The sequence below is a fragment of the Musca autumnalis genome, unplaced genomic scaffold, assembly GCF_047663935.1.
Source record: "Musca autumnalis isolate F117 unplaced genomic scaffold, ASM4766393v1 scaffold_2, whole genome shotgun sequence".
NCBI lineage: Eukaryota > Metazoa > Arthropoda > Insecta > Diptera > Muscidae > Musca > Musca autumnalis.
The window spans coordinates 90478254-90497522 of record NW_027411755.1 but is presented as its reverse complement, the minus strand read 5'-3'; the positions used below and the strand labels follow the sequence as shown (position 1 = coordinate 90497522).

The following is a 19269-nucleotide window of genomic DNA, read 5'->3' as shown; positions in this document are numbered from 1 at the left end:
TGCAAATTTCTGGAGAAAGAAATAATTTTTCCTCAGGTACTACATTTTAATGAAATTCCAACCGCCAAGGCACCTTTTTTGAATTCACAGAATGGTGCCTGAGAGTGTCCACTTTCAGCCTATATACATATACGTTTGTACGTTTGGGTCCGATTCCCCGGCCAGGCAACATCAAACATTTTTCAACGGTGGCAAAATACTCCTCAGTAATGTTGGCGACATTTCCTGAGTATTTCAGTCATGTAAAACTTCTCTACAAGTGGTGTCTTAGACACGCCGTTCGGACTCGGCGACAAGCAGTAGGTCCCATATCATTCATCCAATATGAATCGTGGTGCACTTATTGATATGAGAGAAGTCTCCCTTGTCCCTTCTGGGATGTTTGTGGAACAATTATTATAGTTACAGTTTTTTACACAAAGGCACATTTTTAAAATAACTGTGCTCTATACATGGAAAACCAAAGAGTAGTTTTTTAAATTCACAGTTTTGGAAAGAAAACTAGCTTTTATTTTAAATTTAAAAAAATAATCATTTTATTGCTATAATTTATTTATCAATCTCTAACCTTTTTATACCCTCCACCATAATAAGGAGGGTGTAATTGTATTTGTCATTCCGTTTGTAAAACATCAAAATATTCACTGGAGGCCCTTGATCAACATAAAATTCTAAGTCGATATTAGCATGTCCGTCTGTTGAAATTAAGATACATCTCGCAAAATTTAAGACAGAGCTTTATAATTTGTTATAGTTTCTATTACTCCTAGGATGTTTCGAATTGAAAATGGGGTATATCGGTCCACGTTTTGATGAGCACCCACAGAATGTTACCTCCTGATTTTCATTATTTTGAAGATTGATGCCTCAATATCCAACCGAAATAGCTGAAATTTGGCAGTTAGTCTAGTTGTGGGTATAAAACATTCCACCAGAAATTTGTCGGTATAGGTCTACGACTTTATATAGCTCCCATGGAAACTGCACATTCCGATTTTCGGTATTTTGAAGCTTGTGTCCTAACTATCCCACCTAAAAGGCTGAAATGTTGTACTTAGACTTCGTTGGGGCACAAAACATTCCAAACATTCCATTGTCAGTATAGGACCACCTCCTCGGACCACATTATCTTGTCAAAGTGTTTGAAATTTGGTGGCTTTGCCGCAAAAATGTTTTGCTATAAGTTCACGTTTTGATATACAGAAATTTGTTGCCATAGTTCCACGTTTTGTTATAGCTCCCAAAGAACCGTACCTCCCGATTTTCCGCATTTTCAAGATTTTAGCCTCATTGTCACACGCAAATTTATGCAAATTTGTATTTAGTCTGGAACAGAGCTATAGAAAATCTCAAAATGAGTACTCGTATCACTCAGCATTAGCCCAATTAAACTTAAAGCACAGCGAACTATTAAAATGTAAATCTTTCACCAACTTTTTTTAATCACTTTGTACACTTAAGAAGATATTCTTGGTACATCAAAAACATCTGTGACAGACAAACAAAACTGTATATGAGCTACTTGTTGCCATTGAAACCCCAGCAAACAAAATGTCAGACATCCAACGCATCTGCTCAAAGTCTGTAGTTTTTTTTTTTTTTTTGGACGCGTCTGACCGACTTTTGTCCGATTATTCTGAGAGATTCTATTCTAACAGTAAAGGGAATTTTTCCATTTACTCTTTTGCTACGGTATATATTCTATTATTTATGTAAAGCATGGGAAGTGTCAAATAAATTAAAACAAAACTGAGAAAAATGTCGTACTAAAAATTTTATTTGTGGAAAATATTTGCCAAGTAAGTGTTGCTTGTCATCAAAATGTTTCAGTCTAACGGGGTTGCAAAAACATCAGATTTTAATTCAAACTTTCAGTCAGAGAACACGTCAACTACTCCATATGACTTTCGGTCCGAACTTCTCACGACTTTTGGTTTGCTGGGACGTTACTGTTCTGATAGTGTATGTATGATACGGGAATAAATATTAGCCGTCAAAATATAAATATATATTTCGTATTTCACAGGCGAAATATTTTTAATTACATTCTAATTATTAAAATTTGAAAATTTATTCCCTCTTTGCAAAACGGCAAATGATGCAATTTTCGGTTGCTACAAAAATCTGTACGTAGATCAACGTACTTGTGGAAATTGTAATGTGAACATTCAATACATTTTAACGTAAGTAAATTAAATTTAAATTCACGTTGTTCTAGCCCCTTAAATTGAATTCAAATCATTTTCATGCATAACCTGTGTTCCTTTTTTTCTCTTTGGTTTCATCACAAAGTGTCAGTCATTAGCAGGACCTTAAATCCATTAAACCCATACTCTATTTATTGCAAACGGCAACGTCAATGTTATTTAAAGGGATACTTCCAATAAAAATCTCATCATCACCAACACCAACACTATTGTAAAGACAATCATGGAGAACAACAATGCAATAAAACATGCAATCGGTGTACGGATGGATGCATGGATGGTTGGTTGGTTGAATGGAGGGAGCACTTCGTCATTTTTCAAAAGGGATGATGGTGGTAGATTTGTTGCAACACCAGCAACAGCCGCGTCTGTTTGCTTCCGGTTTGTGTTTGCATTCCTGCTTCCCATTGTTGTTGTTTTAAATAAATGTTTACTTTTCCTCTTTCCATTTTCGCTACTGCTGTTGCTACTATTCCTGCTCCATCCATGGCCAAAGGTAAAAACAGAGTTAACATGTTGGACATAGACACAGATTTATCTTCATACTTCCCTTGACACAATTCTACTTACACACATACATTCATACATACGTACGTACAACTCCTGTCCCTTCCCAAGCTAAATCTAAATGACCAAGAACATTTTGGACATGTAACATGCGTGCGTATAGCGTCGTGTTTACTTTAGGTATTCTGGTCGATTAAGCAAATAAAAATAGAGGTGGGAAATGGGGGGAAATATTGTGTTGGAAAATGAGAGAAAGTGGCAAATGTTGTCAAAGTTGACAGACCGTAGACAAAATTTCGCACTTATTTTCCAAAATGTTCGAATTGCAAAATGGTCAAGAGTGCGCGGATGTGAGTGTTATAGCATGCTGATTCAAAATCTCGTGAATGCTTTAGCATTCATATTGCAAAGACTCTGTTATTATTATTTAATTTTACACTATTTTAAGTTTTTGCGATTGATATACGTTATACAGTGCTCGGACATAACTCCCAAAAAGATTTTGGGCATTATGCCCGCTTTGCTGAAATAAATGGGGGAAAATATTGCGTTGGAAAATGAGAGAAAGTGGCAAATGTTGTCAAGGTGACAGACCGTAGACAAAATTTCGCACTTATTTTCCAAAATGTTCAAATTGCAAAATGGTCAAGCGTTCGCGGATGTGAGTGTTATAGCATGCTGATGCAAAATGTCGTGAATGCTATAACATTCATATTGCAAAGACTCTGTTTATTTATCTAATTTTTTTCATTTATTATTTAATTTTATACTATTTTAAGTTTTTGCGATTGATATACGTTATACAGTGCTCGGAAATAACTCCCAAAAAGATTTTGGGCATTATGTCCGCTTTGCTGAAATAACTCCCGAAATTCGTTGGGAGCAATACCCGCAAAGCAAAGCGAACATAACTCCAAAGAAACGCAAAGCAAAGCGAATTCCTTTCTTAATTTCAAAATTATTTGTTTTCTTAATTTTCTTTTGATCTGGCAAAGAACCGTTTTATGCTTTAGATGTACTTGTTTTTTTTTAAAAAAATTAAAATTAATTATAAATTTTATTATGATATGGAAATGAATATAAAGTTTAAGTAGTTTTTTAATCTTCTTATACATTTGAAATAAAAATTGTATTAACAAATACTTACATTTTAAAAAAGTGGGCATAACTCCCATTCCCATAACTCAAAAATATACATAATAAATAATAATTAATAAATAATAAAAAATACAATACTAATAATTTCAAAAATAATTGGGAGTCTATTCTCCGTCTCTGAATTGGTATGCGTCCGCCAACACGCTGAGAAAGTAATTTTCATCAACAAAAGGATTTTAAATCTAAAATCAAAGTGCTATTAGAAAAAATCGAAGAAAATTTAATTTTAATCGAATCTTAATTTTTTTATATTGATATCATGAATACAGCAAAAAATTATCCAAAAAATCTCGAGTTGTTTTTAAAACCAGGGCAACGTTGAAAAGAATATTCATGACCTATGCTACTACCACAATATATTATAAAAATATCCTTTCATATGGCTGCCTGCAATGGTCACTTTACATAATTGGAACCATACACCCCTGCTTTCCTCACTCACATAAACATTTTCATATCTAAATTTCTAACATAGATTCTAAATATAAGTTTATTATTTTGCAACCACAAGTTGTATTGAAAGGTGTCCCCACACCCACTCCGTTTATATTGGTTTCCTGTGTATGTATGTATGTGGGTAAAAGCAAATTTAATATATGTAGGTCGGGCGTACTTTAAATGGAATTCATTTTAATTAAATTCAATTGCTTGTGTCCACTCAATGTGATTTATGGCCATTACTCACGACTGCAAGGAATAAAAATGAAATAGAGCCAAGCAAGACAGTGGCAAACAACAATAATAACAACAACAAAACCAAAATCAACTGATGATAATGGCATACATGGGACATGGGTCACTCTGGAGGCCTCTAAGAAGAGTGAACTGTAATGCCGCAACTATGGGAATACCTCCACACAAAAAATAGAGCTTTGATGTTTCGACAACAAAAGAAATTCTAATCACACAATAGCATTCATTCAAATAAACTTTACATTATTACCATTTAAACTCTGTAATGGTCTTCTTTCTGTATGGCTTCGCTTCTACATAATAAAACTGACGAAATTGCCCAAAGTCAAAAGTTAAATTTTCTAATTGAAAATTATTTATGAAAAGGAAATAAAAATGTACATTTTGTAATAATTTAAATTGACTCTGTCATCGACAGTAATAACGACCAGTTACCAGCATTCGAGCATTCGCCATAAAGGCAATCATGGCAATAATCGCCTAATTAATTGTATTTAATTGCAATATTTAACAATACAATTTATTAGTTGGGCCAGTTTTATTTGCTCTGCGTTATGTGTTTGTATACGTACATACATATGTATATATGTACATATACATATTTACATTCATATGTATGTAAAGTTTGTGTGTTTTGTTTTGTTGGAAAATAATTATGACCACTTATTATTTTTCACTGCAATTTGTTTGTTTGCATTTGACTGTACTTTAATTTGCACAAAGTTATTTATATTTGAATAAAGGAGATAAAAAAACTCCTGTAAAATTACACATATCAGGAAGTGCTAAAATTGTATTTAAACGCGTATTAGGATATTGTTGAGAAAATTATTTTTATTTATGATATAAATTTGTAAGTACATGTAGGTATGTAAATTGTTCCAAAAGCTTGCATATTTGGCCGATTTTGGGTCTTATATAGCTACATATATCAAAATTCGATTTTTTCGATCCGATTTTCACAAATTTTTATAAGATTCGTTTTTTAGCCACAACAATATTTAAATATTTATTTAAAACAGAGCTTTATAATTCGGTGCAGAAGTTTCTATTACTAATGTCGATTATCGAAAATGGCCTATATCTGTCCATGTTTTGATATAGGCCCCATAGAATCGTACCTCCCGATTTGTGGCATTTTGAAGGTTGTGCCCTCGCTATTCCATCGAAACGAAATTTGGTATTTAGTCTTCGTTGGGGGTATAAAACATTCTACCTGAAAAATTTCGGTATTCCTCTACGTCTTCATATAGCTATTTTGAAGATATTGCCTCCAATATCCCACCGAAATGGCTGAAATTTGGTATTTGGTCTTCGTTTAGGGTATAAAACTTTCCACCAGAAATTTGTCGGTATTTGGCAAAATTTCGATATTTCAGTCAACCGGAATAACTAAAATTTGGTATATAGTCTTCGCTATCTAGCCTTGCAAAAATTAGACAGTATAGGTCCACGTTTTGGTATAGCCCCCATTTAAGATTGTTTGAAGATCTTAGTCACACTCTTCTACCGAATAGGATGTTAATTGGAATTTTGTGCTCCCAGAAAATAAAAGAATTGTAAATATTGGTCCGTGTTTTGGAAAGAACAACGATGACGCACCACATGAGCTCTTTTAAAAGGAGTAATATCTGTTAAGATATTCTGCTCCTGCAAGGAAGATCTCAGTACTTTCATAACCGAAAGGATACTAATTGTTTCTATTCACTTCAATACAGTTCGTGGTGGAGGTTATAAAAAGTTCGAACCGGCCGAACTTAATGTACTTATATAGTCTTCCCTGCCGTACCCCATGGAAAACAATGCCAAATTTTCTCCACCGATAAATTCGTTATTTTAAAATATTAAAACAACAGCAATGGGATTAAGCTAGATTATTTTGAAAAAAAAAAATGCGACAGCTATACCAATAAAAACCGCCACCAATGTTCTGATTGAGAGAGACTGGCACGGTTATATATTTGGTTTTTGCTGTAATAAGCAGACCAACAAAATTTTGTTATCTTACCTTCGTTGCAATTCAACGACACATTAAGACAGAGAAGGTTTGTCTCGTTTTACAAACACTTTCGTTGGGGTTATATGGGATTGCCAAAGAAAAACTTCTCATGGCGATTGTTTCTTTGGTCACTCTTATAATTCAAGCCGACGTTTGATGTTTGGGTATAACAAGTTTAGTGTTGAAGGAGTTATTGAAAAATAACTTCGGTTGAGAATATACACAAAGCAAAAAAAGGGAACTGATGAGATCCTGGGACGAGGATCGAAACTATAGTCTTCCCTGCCTTACCCCTTGGTGAAAAATGCCACATTTTCTCCACTTTTTTGTTTAATATTAAAACAACACCAATGGGATTATGCCAGACTATTTTGGAAAGACGAAAGTGATATTCTTCAGTTAGCAAATGCCATTCAATATGTATTTCATCGTGTTACAAACTTTTGGATCAGAAATAAACCGGCTCAATAGTCCTCTGGTGTAATTTAGCTACATTTATATCTAAAGACATGTATGTAATATATCAGTCTAAAATTAAGAACTTCTTCTTTGAAAGTACGCCCCAACTTCAATAGTTATTGCAAGGTGTTAAAAACTTGTGTTCATAGGCCACAAGCTCATTCTTCTCAATATGTATACGCTATATGTATGTATGTTACATATGATATGTTCGTGTTGTTGAAACTCCGATTTGTTTTGTATTAAAATGTATTAGAGAATTTCTAACATATGCATGTACTATTTTCTAAATTCCTAACAACCCGACCGGCCACAACAATAACTTACCCCCAACAATATGTGACTAATGGAACCACTAGCAAATTATATTTTGTATGCTCACATATTATTCTGACCGCAGACAGACAAACCTAAACCGCCATAAAATGTGGAAAAAATTTAGTTTTCTTTTTTTCTTTGTTGTTATTTCAACACTTACATACTATGTATGCTCAATACAAACCTTTTAAACGCTGGTGGTATTGAAATAAATGTTATTACATTATTGCAGATGACATCGGACAATTTAAATGGACATAAAATAAAATAAACGAATGTGCAGCACTGTTAATGTTTTACAAATGGCAAATAAACGTAGTGGACACTAATGGAATCATATATAAATTATTAGTAGTTTTATATTGAAAAGTCATTATGTATGGTATAACTGGAATATTTGTTGTGCATATGTATGTACATACGTACATAAATACCATATCAATGCGTAAGGAAGTGCAATGCCCAATATTAAATGTGGTTGACTGTTTGGGCCACTTTTAAATATTTTCGAGGTTATCGACTAATAGTCTATGATACATTTTCGAATGAAAGTAATATAAACTTTGTGTTAATTTATAACTCTTAATGTTTAGAGTAAAACTTCCAAGAAAATTCTTAAAGATAACTGAAGACAACAACTTACTTAAACTTTATGGTAATCTCAAACAATCAATATTTGAACACAAATATTGCCGTATGGATAAATCCTTTATTTGGCAATTGGGAAGCAAATTACATAATTTTGATGTTAGAAAAAATGCTTGATTATTCTTAACTCATAAATCTCTTGAATTTAATTCCAAGGATTTCTTGTATAATTGTCGTCATATAATTTACAAGTAAATCTACTTAAGTTTTGCACAATGACTTGCTAAATTGTGCACTTGAAATACTTTGTTGACGAGGTCATTTAAAACCAAACTAAAGTTAGCATTCTACAGTAAAGAAAAAAAAATACAAGCTCACAACCCGCCCACTCACTACCCGCTAACAAGAATTCTTATAAATTGTTTGTCCTTAAGGTGGGTTTCAATGTGAATGTGCGTAACATTTTCACGTGCTATACATTTTTCACGAATGTGTGCTGAGATAATAATTACAGCCTTGTTTAAATTTACAACACGTATATTATGGAACAATCACTTAATTACAGTCGAGTCAGGTCAGGGAGAACCCATGAAAAGTGCCGTGTCACAATGTCATGAAAAACCAAGGCATGGGATAACAATTTTTTTAAAATTTAGGGATTTCGTTCTTTTGGGGGTGGCGGGAGGTAGAAAGCTGAGAATAATACAAATTTCACTTGACTTATTGTTGCAGTCTAAAGTTTGGTCAATTTTCTAGGTAGGGGGTTTTTGTTTGTTTGTCAACAAAAACAACAAACAGAGAAAAATAGAAATTGCGAGGATTTCTTACATTTTAATTATGTTGTTGTTTTTGTTGTCATTTCCTACATGACATTGTCAAGGTGTCATGTGTATGTTTCTTTTATATTTCGGATATTAGTGTTGTTGCCTTTCTGTCTTATTTGAATAAATAAAATACGTGATTAACTGCTTTATTCCACCCGTAGCTAGGTGGCTATAAGATGCGTGCGAAGTGTGCATTGACACACAGTAGTAATAATAGGCTATGTACACACATGTCTTACATACCCACCCACCCACTATTTTCATTTTCTAAACATGTAAGCATATGTTTGTAGTATCTTACAGATCTCAATTAAAACTTTTCAAATCATTACAGCAATCACGTTTTTAACATTGCAACTTCCTCTCCCATTTCTACTGTGAAGTTTTTTTTAAACCTCATACACCCAATAAAATTAGCTTTTGGCACTTTCGAAGCAGAGTTGCCTTAACGTTGAAAATAAAATGTCAAACAACTAAAAAACGACATTTAGTTCGACCGAACTGTGCCTATTATTATCTAAACCACCAGGAAGGTTTTACCATAAGTAGCGTTATATGAAGACCATACCAATCCTTGAAAGTTCTGTCAAATAATCCAATATTGAGAATCCAATATTGTCAAAAATCCAATATTCAAAATAACGAAAATCAGGAGGAACCATTCAAGGCATATTCATTTAAGGTAAATGCATGAATTACCACAACTAACAAATTTACAAAAACGACATTGTTGTTATAAAAAATTTAATGTCAAAAAATATTGAATAATGGGGTCGTTCTAAAAAATTTCGCAGGAAAAACATAAATACATTCTGAAAATCCTTTAAAATAGAACAAATTTGAATTAAAATGTAAATATAAAGCATTCAGAACTGTCGTAGATCATTGTTATTACACTTTTACGATAAAAAAAAAGTATTTTATGGTAGCAAATTTCGAAGTTTCAAATTTAATTAGTAGACCCTATTACATTTTGAAAACCAAATTTACAAAAAAAAGTAAAAATACAGCTGATTGTCACTTCTACCTTATACAAATATGCCTTGGAACCATTCTATAAGGCCTATATGAAAACGTGAACCTATAACGACAAATTTCATGTGGAAAGTTTTATACCCCCAACGGAGATATTTAGGCCACAACCTTCAAAATACCGAAAATCAGGAGGTACCCTTCTATGGATCCTATATAAAAACATGAATCTATACCGACAAATTGCTGGTGCAAAGCTCTATACCACCAACGAAGAATTAATACAAAATTTCAGCCATTTTGGTGGGATCTTAAGGCCACGACCTTCAAAATACGAAAAATCGGGATGTAACGTTCTATGGGGCCTATATGAAAACGTGAACCTATACCTTCAAATTTCTGGTTCGAAATTGTATACCCCCAATAAAGACTAAATACCATATTTCTGTTATTTCGGTGAGATATTGAGGACACAACTTTCAAAATACCGAAAATCGGGAGGTACCTTTCTATGGGGCCTATATGAAAACGTGGACCTATATCGACAAATTTCTGGTGCAAATTTCTGGTGGTGGTGTATACTCCAAAATGAAGACTGACTACAAAATTTCATCCATTTCGGTGGGAAATTGCGGCCACAACCTTCAAAATACCAAAAATCGGGAGGTACCCTTCTACGGGGCCTATATAAAACATTAACCTTTACCGAAATTTGTATTCCCCCAAAGAAGACCACATACCAAATTTCAGCCATTTCGGTGAAATATTGAGGCCACAAACTTCAAAATATCGAAAATCGGGAGGTACTCTTCAATGGGGTCTATATGAAAACGTGAACCATACTGAAAATTTCTGGTGGAAAGCTGTATACCACCAACGAGGACTACATACCAAATTTCAGCCATTTCGATGGGATGTTGAGGCCACTGGCTTCAAAATACCGAAAATCGGGAGGTAGCGTTTTATGGGGACTATATCAAAACTTGGACCGAAATAGCCAATTTTAATACCAAACATCTTCTTATAAAGCTCTATCTTAAATATTGCGAACTGTTTATTGATTTCAACAGACATACGGCTATATCGACGTAGAATTTTGTGCTGATCAAGAATATATACTTTACAAACGGAATGGCAAATTAAGCAATACCCTCCATATTATGGTGGTGGGTATAATAAAAAGTCCCAATACAGCTTGAAAATAATTTTTTTAATCAGAAACTAGTACGGAAAGTATCAAAGTCGAGCGCGGCCAAGACTATATGATACTCTACACCACCACGATTTCGATATAATTTGGCGAAATGTTTCTTGACCAAATTCACTTGCAAATAATTTCCGATCGTCAAGCTTAACTCTAAACGAGAAAATTAATAAAAAATCATTAAAAATGATCTTCGCCCGTAAAAGGCAAAATTTCAAAAAATAAAAAACAAGCTGAGCCCGGCTGGGATTTGAACCCACGTCCTTGAAAACATATCAAAAAATGTTGTCACGGCGTGTTAGCGTTCAAAGAAGCCAAAACTCATAACTTCAAAGGCAGCGCAAAAAAGCGTTTGTCGTGAAGAAAATACATTTGCATTTGAAAAACGATAAGTTCTAGGACAGAGAAGCCATTACATAGTCGATACGTCCGAAGATTTGCTTTACCACCAATGAAACCAGGTAACGTAATTTAGTGACTATGTGGGTTCGAGTCCTTGGCTTTCCTTTTTCACTTGCAAATAATTTCCGATCATCAAGCTTAACTCTAAACGAGAAAATTAATAAAAAATTCCGTCACACTTTCCAAATTTCATCAACATGTCTGTTCAATTTTGTGTTTGTTGGGTCGAACGTATATGGAAGCTATATCGAAATCTGAACCGATTTCAAATTATAATTTATAGCCTGTTTGGTGAAATTGGCCGAAAATATAGTATATGGGATCTGCATATATCGAAATCTGAAACAACTCTCACCAAAAGCGATAGCGTTCGTTCACAATTTGGCTTCGGCATACAAATTAAAAAGTTGTAGTCAAATCACATAACGGCAACTCTGTATTAAACTTCGTAGAGTACATAAATCTAATTAGAATGCCAACGAAGTTTTTGAGAATTTCACTTTAAAACGGGTGCTAACAATATGTTTAAAGAACAAGAATAAAAAGAATTTTTATTGATATAATTTACACGAAATGACAATTAAAAAGTCAGGGAGAGGAGCCACGAAGAAGGTTATATAGGACTAAACTTTTTAAAGCTATTTACGGATTAGATTCGAAAAGAGTTGTAGTACATGTTCTAATGATGCATACTATTGTAGGATAATTAGAGACTTTAAGGAAAGTCAATTATTTTTGTGATACTAGTAATTTTCCAAAACTTCCTCTTTCCCATTACCTTTAGCAAGATTAATAAAAGTTTATACATTTAAACCCCAAAACAACACCTGCAAATTCAAAAAATTAATATTGTCGGAAAGTTTCTTTGTTGTACATTAAACAAAGCCTTTCGCCCATTCATCTTATCCATTAAATTGCGTTTATTATGATCGTTATAGTCCAAACAATGGTTAGGGTGGGCTGAACCTCCTTAATGAAAATTGACAGTTATCACAATCCGTCATAAATTAAAAAATATATGCCACTGAATCTGCCCAACTCTAATATGCTCTTGTTGCCACAACCACACACACACAGAACGCTAATGTTTCTGAATGCATTCCTTGAGACAGAAAACAGTGCAGAACCATATACTGTAAATGTTCGATATAAAATGTTACACCACGATAAGACAGCCAAGTGACAGCATTCACATAGATGGGGATTTATATGAATACCTCTGATGACACGGTGTACAAATAAATGTACATTTATGATTGATCGATGGGATGGGTGGAAAGGGAATCCACAACTGATGATGTCTTGATAAGTCGTATGTTACCACTGATGTGTACTGTTGGATACAACAACAGCCAGCAACACCAAATGGACTTGTGTTGCAAAGTATAGTTGATTACTATCTGAATCGGACTATGGGCATTAAAGATTAGTGTGCGCAGCTATCTGGTGACATGCCATGACATGTTAATAATAATCTTGAATGAAATCTGAAACCCTATTTCATTTATTTTTCACTATTTTTTATGTAAATAAAAAGCGGCGCTAAAACTGGAGTCCCAATTTAGAAGCTACAACATACAAATGTGCAATCAACAAACACTGCATTCTTTGTGTACTCTATTTGACGCCAACGTTGACAACCAATCACCAATGTAAGCATACAGCCTGCCAGCCTGCCTGCAGATGTGTAGTATGTACGAGTACTTGTTCATAAAAATGGTTTGGATTTAGAAGTTGATTAAGTTATCGGACGTTATCTAGTCCACAATAAATAAATCAAATGTTACCGTTTTGTGTAAATAAACAATAAATTTCCTCTCCACAATGAATGCGGTTGTTGTGATGACTGTTGACTTTACTTTGGCTACCAAAAGCAATCTCATTCATTTCACGACCCATGGATTTGGGTTAACTCTGATAAGAGTGTAGCAGGTAGGTACTCGTCATTGATGGTTTGGGACCATTCATTGTTTGTTTGGCAAACCTAAGTAATTTTGATATCGTTTAGCATGTACTACAATTTGAATGTTTATTTGGTGATAGTGGCCAACAGGCGAAAGAACATTAAACAATTTATTAAGTACAACACTTTTCCTTGTTGTAATTCAGTTGGCGCTGGCTGATGGGCATATTGCGCCACCGTTATCCAGCTATCCCCCTTCGTTTGGAAATTCTATAACCCATAAATCTATAAAAATGTACACATACTGCAACTGCACCATTACATAAATAAACAAATAAATCAAATCAGTCATCGATCGATCAATCACATTTCTGTTTACCCGAATGCCATTTGAAGATTTACTAATTTCAAAAATAAACATTTCCCATTAATTTATAACAATAAACCACTCAAAATGCAAGCAAGAACTTATTTATCGTTCTTTTCTTTAGCTACTGTTTGTTGTCAACATATGGTGGTTTAATTCAATAATAGTCCCTACAAGTAAATTATCGGTTTTGAGTTTTCAAAGGGATTTTGTGTCACAATATGCGCTTTACATTTATTTGCTTTGTTATTTGTTATCCAATGGTGTAAGTGTTTGTCGTGACAACATGTGTAACTAAAATTTAATTTTATGCCAAACATCAAACAGTATTGAATCAATATTCAAATATCGAATAGTCTATTTTGGATAAATTATATACTATTTCCTCATTAGAAAATAATATAGATTTTTAGTCTAACATCATCGTGAAGCTCCTGTACACTACCTTTTAATTTAATTAGCAGATTAGCAAAGTATTGTGCGCAGTAGTGGAGTTCTGTAAATCATTTTCTGGTTACAGACAAAAATCGATAAAATTAAAATGCAAAATTATTAATGAAAAGTACCAATAAATGTTGACAAGGTTTTTACAGACCGATTTTCCAATGTTCAAGTTTTTAGCTGACCTTATTAGCTAAAATAAGATATTTGAGGTTTCCAATGGTCAAAAAAACCTTTCCACCCAATATTGTGGAAAATGGCAATTTCGTAACAGAAAGAGCACTAATTATTCGTATCAGTTCAGAATATTTCATTGTGGAGGACCGAACTTAACACTTTTTTACTTCTTTGTCTTTGGGAGAAATTATGTCGCTGTTTGAAGGGACTTAACGGAACGAAAGTTATATGGAGAGGTTACATGATTTCTGGCAGAAACTTCGTAAAGAAATCAAATGTTTCTGCCGACAGTAGCAAATTCATATTCGTACAACAAAAAATGTGTGTGTCAAAAACACCTTTTTAGTTTCTCGCGGTTCTTTGTTCGAAGCGGACAAAAGATTGTGAAGATATTGTTTTTTAATAAATCACAATTAAAATAAGAAGTAATTATAAAAGTCAGTAAAAAATTGTAACAATGTGCTTAAAAGTCGAAAAAGTTGTGCATTAAAGTGTAAAATATTTTTAGTGCCATAAATTATTTTAATTAAACTTTAGAAGTCTGCAACCCGATTTTATATACATATAAATAAATATATACAGTTTATATATATATTTATTTTTATTAGAATTTTTAATTACACAAATAAAATAAGTTATGTTTTTATACCCTCAGCATTTATGGTAACGAGGGTATATACACTTTCCCAGCAAAAAGTTTGCCTCCAAAGAGGCAGTTAAATGATATGTACAAGTGATCTGGAAGTGGATCAAATTATGCATTTTTACTCATGATTTTTACAAGAGCGTGACTACGGAAAGAGGCACTCCATTACACTGCATTTTAACTGACCCTTTGGCACTGCATTTTAACTGACCCTCTGGCACTGCATTTTAACTGACCCTTTGGCATTGTATTTTAACTAACCCTTTGGGGTAGAATAGTAGGCAGTCCAAAGCACGTGTTTTGATACAGGCATTCTGCGGAAATTGTGCAAGCCATTACAAAATATGCCAGAACAAATAAAATGCATTATTTGTGTAAAACAAAAATATTAAGAACTTTATTACATTAACACAAATTATGGAAATTCTCCATTGAATTCAATATCAAACATGCGTGTTTCCTCCGCTCTCCATTTGTTCCAAGCGGAACTGTTTTTGCTTCATTTGCTAAATGGGTTGTCTTCCCATCACCAGTTAAGATTTCGACATGTACTCCAACAGCACTCCATTCGGAAATTTTCTTCTCTTGAGTTACCAGAAAAATGTTCACAAATGAAATATTATTTAGTTTGTATTAACAAATGTTTGAAAATGTTAACACGCTTATCTTTTATTGGAAAATGTATGCCGCTGCCTGTAGAGATGTACAAACTGATTTATGTACATGTAGGGATCTCTAACAACTGCTAATAATATGTAGCGAACGGAGTGCCTTTTTCACGACTCCGTTTGGACTACATCCGGATGCTGTTAAATTGTGAGGAATTGGAGTGCCTTTTTCACGACTCCGCTGAACTGCATCCGGATGTTGTTAAAATGTGACAAGTGGATGTGATTCTTTGGATTGCATCCAAATGCAGTTAAAATGTGAGGACAGGAGTGCCTTTTTCACGACTCCGGTTGAACTGCATCAAAACATGCCGTGACAGAACTAGTCCACATTGCACTACTTCCAATTTATTTTGCTGGGTTCATACGGGCAAAATGTGCCTCATCGAAATAATGGTTTTAGACCCCAAGTGTGTTTGGACGAAATGTGTTTCAGACAATTTGGAGTCGATTTAGCAATGTCCTGACTGGCTGAAGCGCACGATAACTCTCGAACGCATCAACCGATTCAGTCCAAAAATTGGCTTTCGTAATATTTTGTGCAAACTTAGTTTAAGTTCGATGATGGGTTATATCGGTCCACTCCTTCCGGTACCTCCCCCACAAAAGTTGGAAAATGTTCGGAAAATTTGTACGTACGATAACTCTTGAAGGGAGTAACCGATTTGGTCCATACTTTGCACATCGTGAAATTTCTACCAGACATAAATGAGGTTCCAATATGGACTCAATCGGTCCATTCTTCGGGTACCTCCCACACAAAATATCGGATAAGTTCACTTTAAGACCTGATATCGAATCGCTTTGATTTTTGTTGAAGCAACTTGCATTCGCTGCCTCAATTACGATGGTAAACGTTTTTTCAGGGGCAAGTCCATACTTCTTGATAAAACAGCCCAAAGGGTGTAAAAACCCCCTATGGCACCATATGTAGTGGCTGGAGATCCGCTTCCATAATGGTATATGTCGATCCATTCCTTTAAGTATCTCCTCCGCAAAACTTTTGATCTTTAATCCTAATCAAAATTTTTGTCGGTCCATACGCCCGAAATTTTTAAAACCCCTAAATACATACGTTTTTTGAAAAAAAAAATTGCTTCAATATACTCAGGCTGAGGGTATATCTCTGTCGGCAAAGCCGACTGATACTTTTTTACTTGTTATATAAATAAAGAAATTTTTCCCCGTATTCAAAATGTAGTTTTATTAAACACATTAAGAATATATTTGGGTACTTTTGCATACATTTACATACAAACATGCGTAAAATTACAATAAAGTGTGTCTAAAATCACCACTTAAAATGTGTAAATTTTAAACACATTTTGCGTAAAATTTTACAACAACAACGCTGTTGAAGATTACGCATTTTTGTGTCGCATCTTGATTCCCATCATTATCATTGTGAAATTCAACACAAAAAGTTTAGAGTGTGGGAAATTCAATAGGGAAATTATCTTTTCCCACCGAATTCGCAAAACAATTTTACAAAAAAGGTTTTATTTTTCAACAGAAAAATTTTAAAAGTAGTAAGTCTCTTTCAGTTGGAAGAAAGAAATACTTAAAAATATTGGTAGTTTCTTTGAAAAAAAAAATCATGAAAAATTAGTTTTTTTGGTCAGCACAACTAGGGATAACCCCTTAAGCAATACCTATGGAAAAACGAGTGAGTTTGTCGAATATTTCTGGAATAATATGGTATGAAAATCAAAGATGCCTTTCGAAACTTCGTACAGCATTTTGTACGTATTCTAGAATAATATAGTATATGAATTCAGTAATAGTGTAATAGAATATTACAATGTTTTATTTCGTCTCCTCGTACAGAATACTGTGGAAATACTGAAGTTTTTCCAATACTAATATTAAAATAAAAAAGCATATTGGTTGGATGTGTGGGACTTTGCTATACATATATTACTTCTTCAATACAAACTTATTTGGTCATGATAAAACCTATAAGGACATATCGCGACAAGCTATTATCTAAAATGTGCATTTATCGAACAGTTTCACTTATCGTCAGCACTTGAATTTGCTGTTTAATGGACCACAATATTAAAAAACTTTAAGGTATTTGCGACCCATTCTAAATTATGGACCTTCTACAGTTTCTTGGAGAATATCTTCAGGCATCAACAACTTCGGTAAACTTTGAGCTTATTTCTTAACTAACTACTTGCCGCGACGATTGGTTTATTTCACAGTTTCAATGTCACTTTAACATAAGACAAATTAAGGTCATTCGAATAGAAATTGCAAATAAGATTCTGAAGATTTTTTAAAAGTGCACAAGTTTGGGACATTAGAAATTTGATTTGCTGGGTCCTAACTCCTGTCACAGTTTTTGACGGCTGATCTTTGGTCGGTAATGATTTAAAAGTTACGGAATCCTACTACAAATGTTCACATCGCTCATTTACTCCAAGAGTGGCATAACTCAAAAAATGTGTTTCTTGAATTAGCAATTTCTATTTTCCACTTCCACTTTATTTTGTGTAAAATATGCATGTTGATACCTCTAAAAATCAACTAGTTACAGCTTATTTACTAGGAGTTTGGCATAACTATTTTTTCTGAGTTTATGAAGCACTAAAACACTTCAAATCATGTTTGAGCTTGCACAAAAATTTATCACTGGTTCTGGCTAGCTCTTTTAGCATATACTTTATGTTTGTGTAATAATCTTTTTAAGATGGGAGGTCAAATTTCCAATTTGCCAAAGGCAAAGTACAAAAACATTTTACATGCTATACCCCGGCAATACGTTAGTTTTGTCTTATAATTTTCAGAAATTTGTAACTGAACTCCATTTAAAGCTGCACCTAGTCCCTATACCTAAAGACCTCGGGACATATGAAGCACGGCATTCTTGTTTAAGTTATTTCTGACAAAATTCGAACTAAGTTGCGCTTTGCCTTCTAGTCTTTTACCACAAATAACTTAAGCAAGGAAACCAACTACTTATGCAACGAGGGTTTAACTTGTCGTATAGAATAAATAAATAAATGGCCTGTTCCCGTACTTTATAAAGTGGTAAAAGTCGTAAAAGTTGTAAAAGTGGTAAACGATTTTCATATAAATTTTGTGTACGGGAACACAAAATGTGTAAAAGTGGTAAAAATTGTAAAAACTTTTTAGTTCTGGAACAGAGCTAAAATTAAGTTTGTGTACAAAACATTAACGTCACTAAGTTTTAATAGTCTCTGCCAACAAAGATGTGGCTTGTCCTAATCTATTTTAATTTTTGTATTGAACTTAATACAAATATCTTAAAACTTCAAACTATCGTGGCAAATTCCAACTGTCGAGGCAAGGTCGTGATAAGTTGCCCATGACCATCAGAATGTACTCTTTACAGCCACAATATATCTAAATTTTATAAAACACGCCAATTTATCGAGTCGCCAGTATCCCATAATGACATTTTCTCTGACAATAATCCAGGTTTAGTTTAAAATAGAATTTTGAAAGAAGTTTAATCGATGTTTAAATATTTGAATGTATTGAAAACCCATTAATAAGTATTTGTTATATCTACTAACGCCGATAAATCGAAATCCCGCTAAATCGTAAACCCCAATAATTCATAAAATTTGGCTGGTCCTTGAAATTACATTATAATTATGGCGATTATTTTAAACAGTATATTTTTAAGTTCACATTTCCCACAAATTTTACATAGAAAATTGTTTCTTATTTCGGGCTTAAGAGATTGACACAATAAAACTATTAA

At 33.6% G+C, this 19269-nt stretch overlaps 1 protein-coding gene and 1 long non-coding RNA gene across 2 annotated transcripts in view; one reads left to right on the top strand and one right to left on the bottom strand.

The window, feature by feature from the left end:
• Window positions 1-19269, top strand: part of LOC141392948 (uncharacterized) — a 545805-nt gene that overhangs the window by 499348 nt on the left and 27188 nt on the right. The window lies entirely within an intron of this gene.
• Window positions 1-19269, bottom strand: part of drl (derailed) — a 45541-nt gene that overhangs the window by 25362 nt on the left and 910 nt on the right. The gene's annotated exons all lie outside the window — the stretch shown is intronic.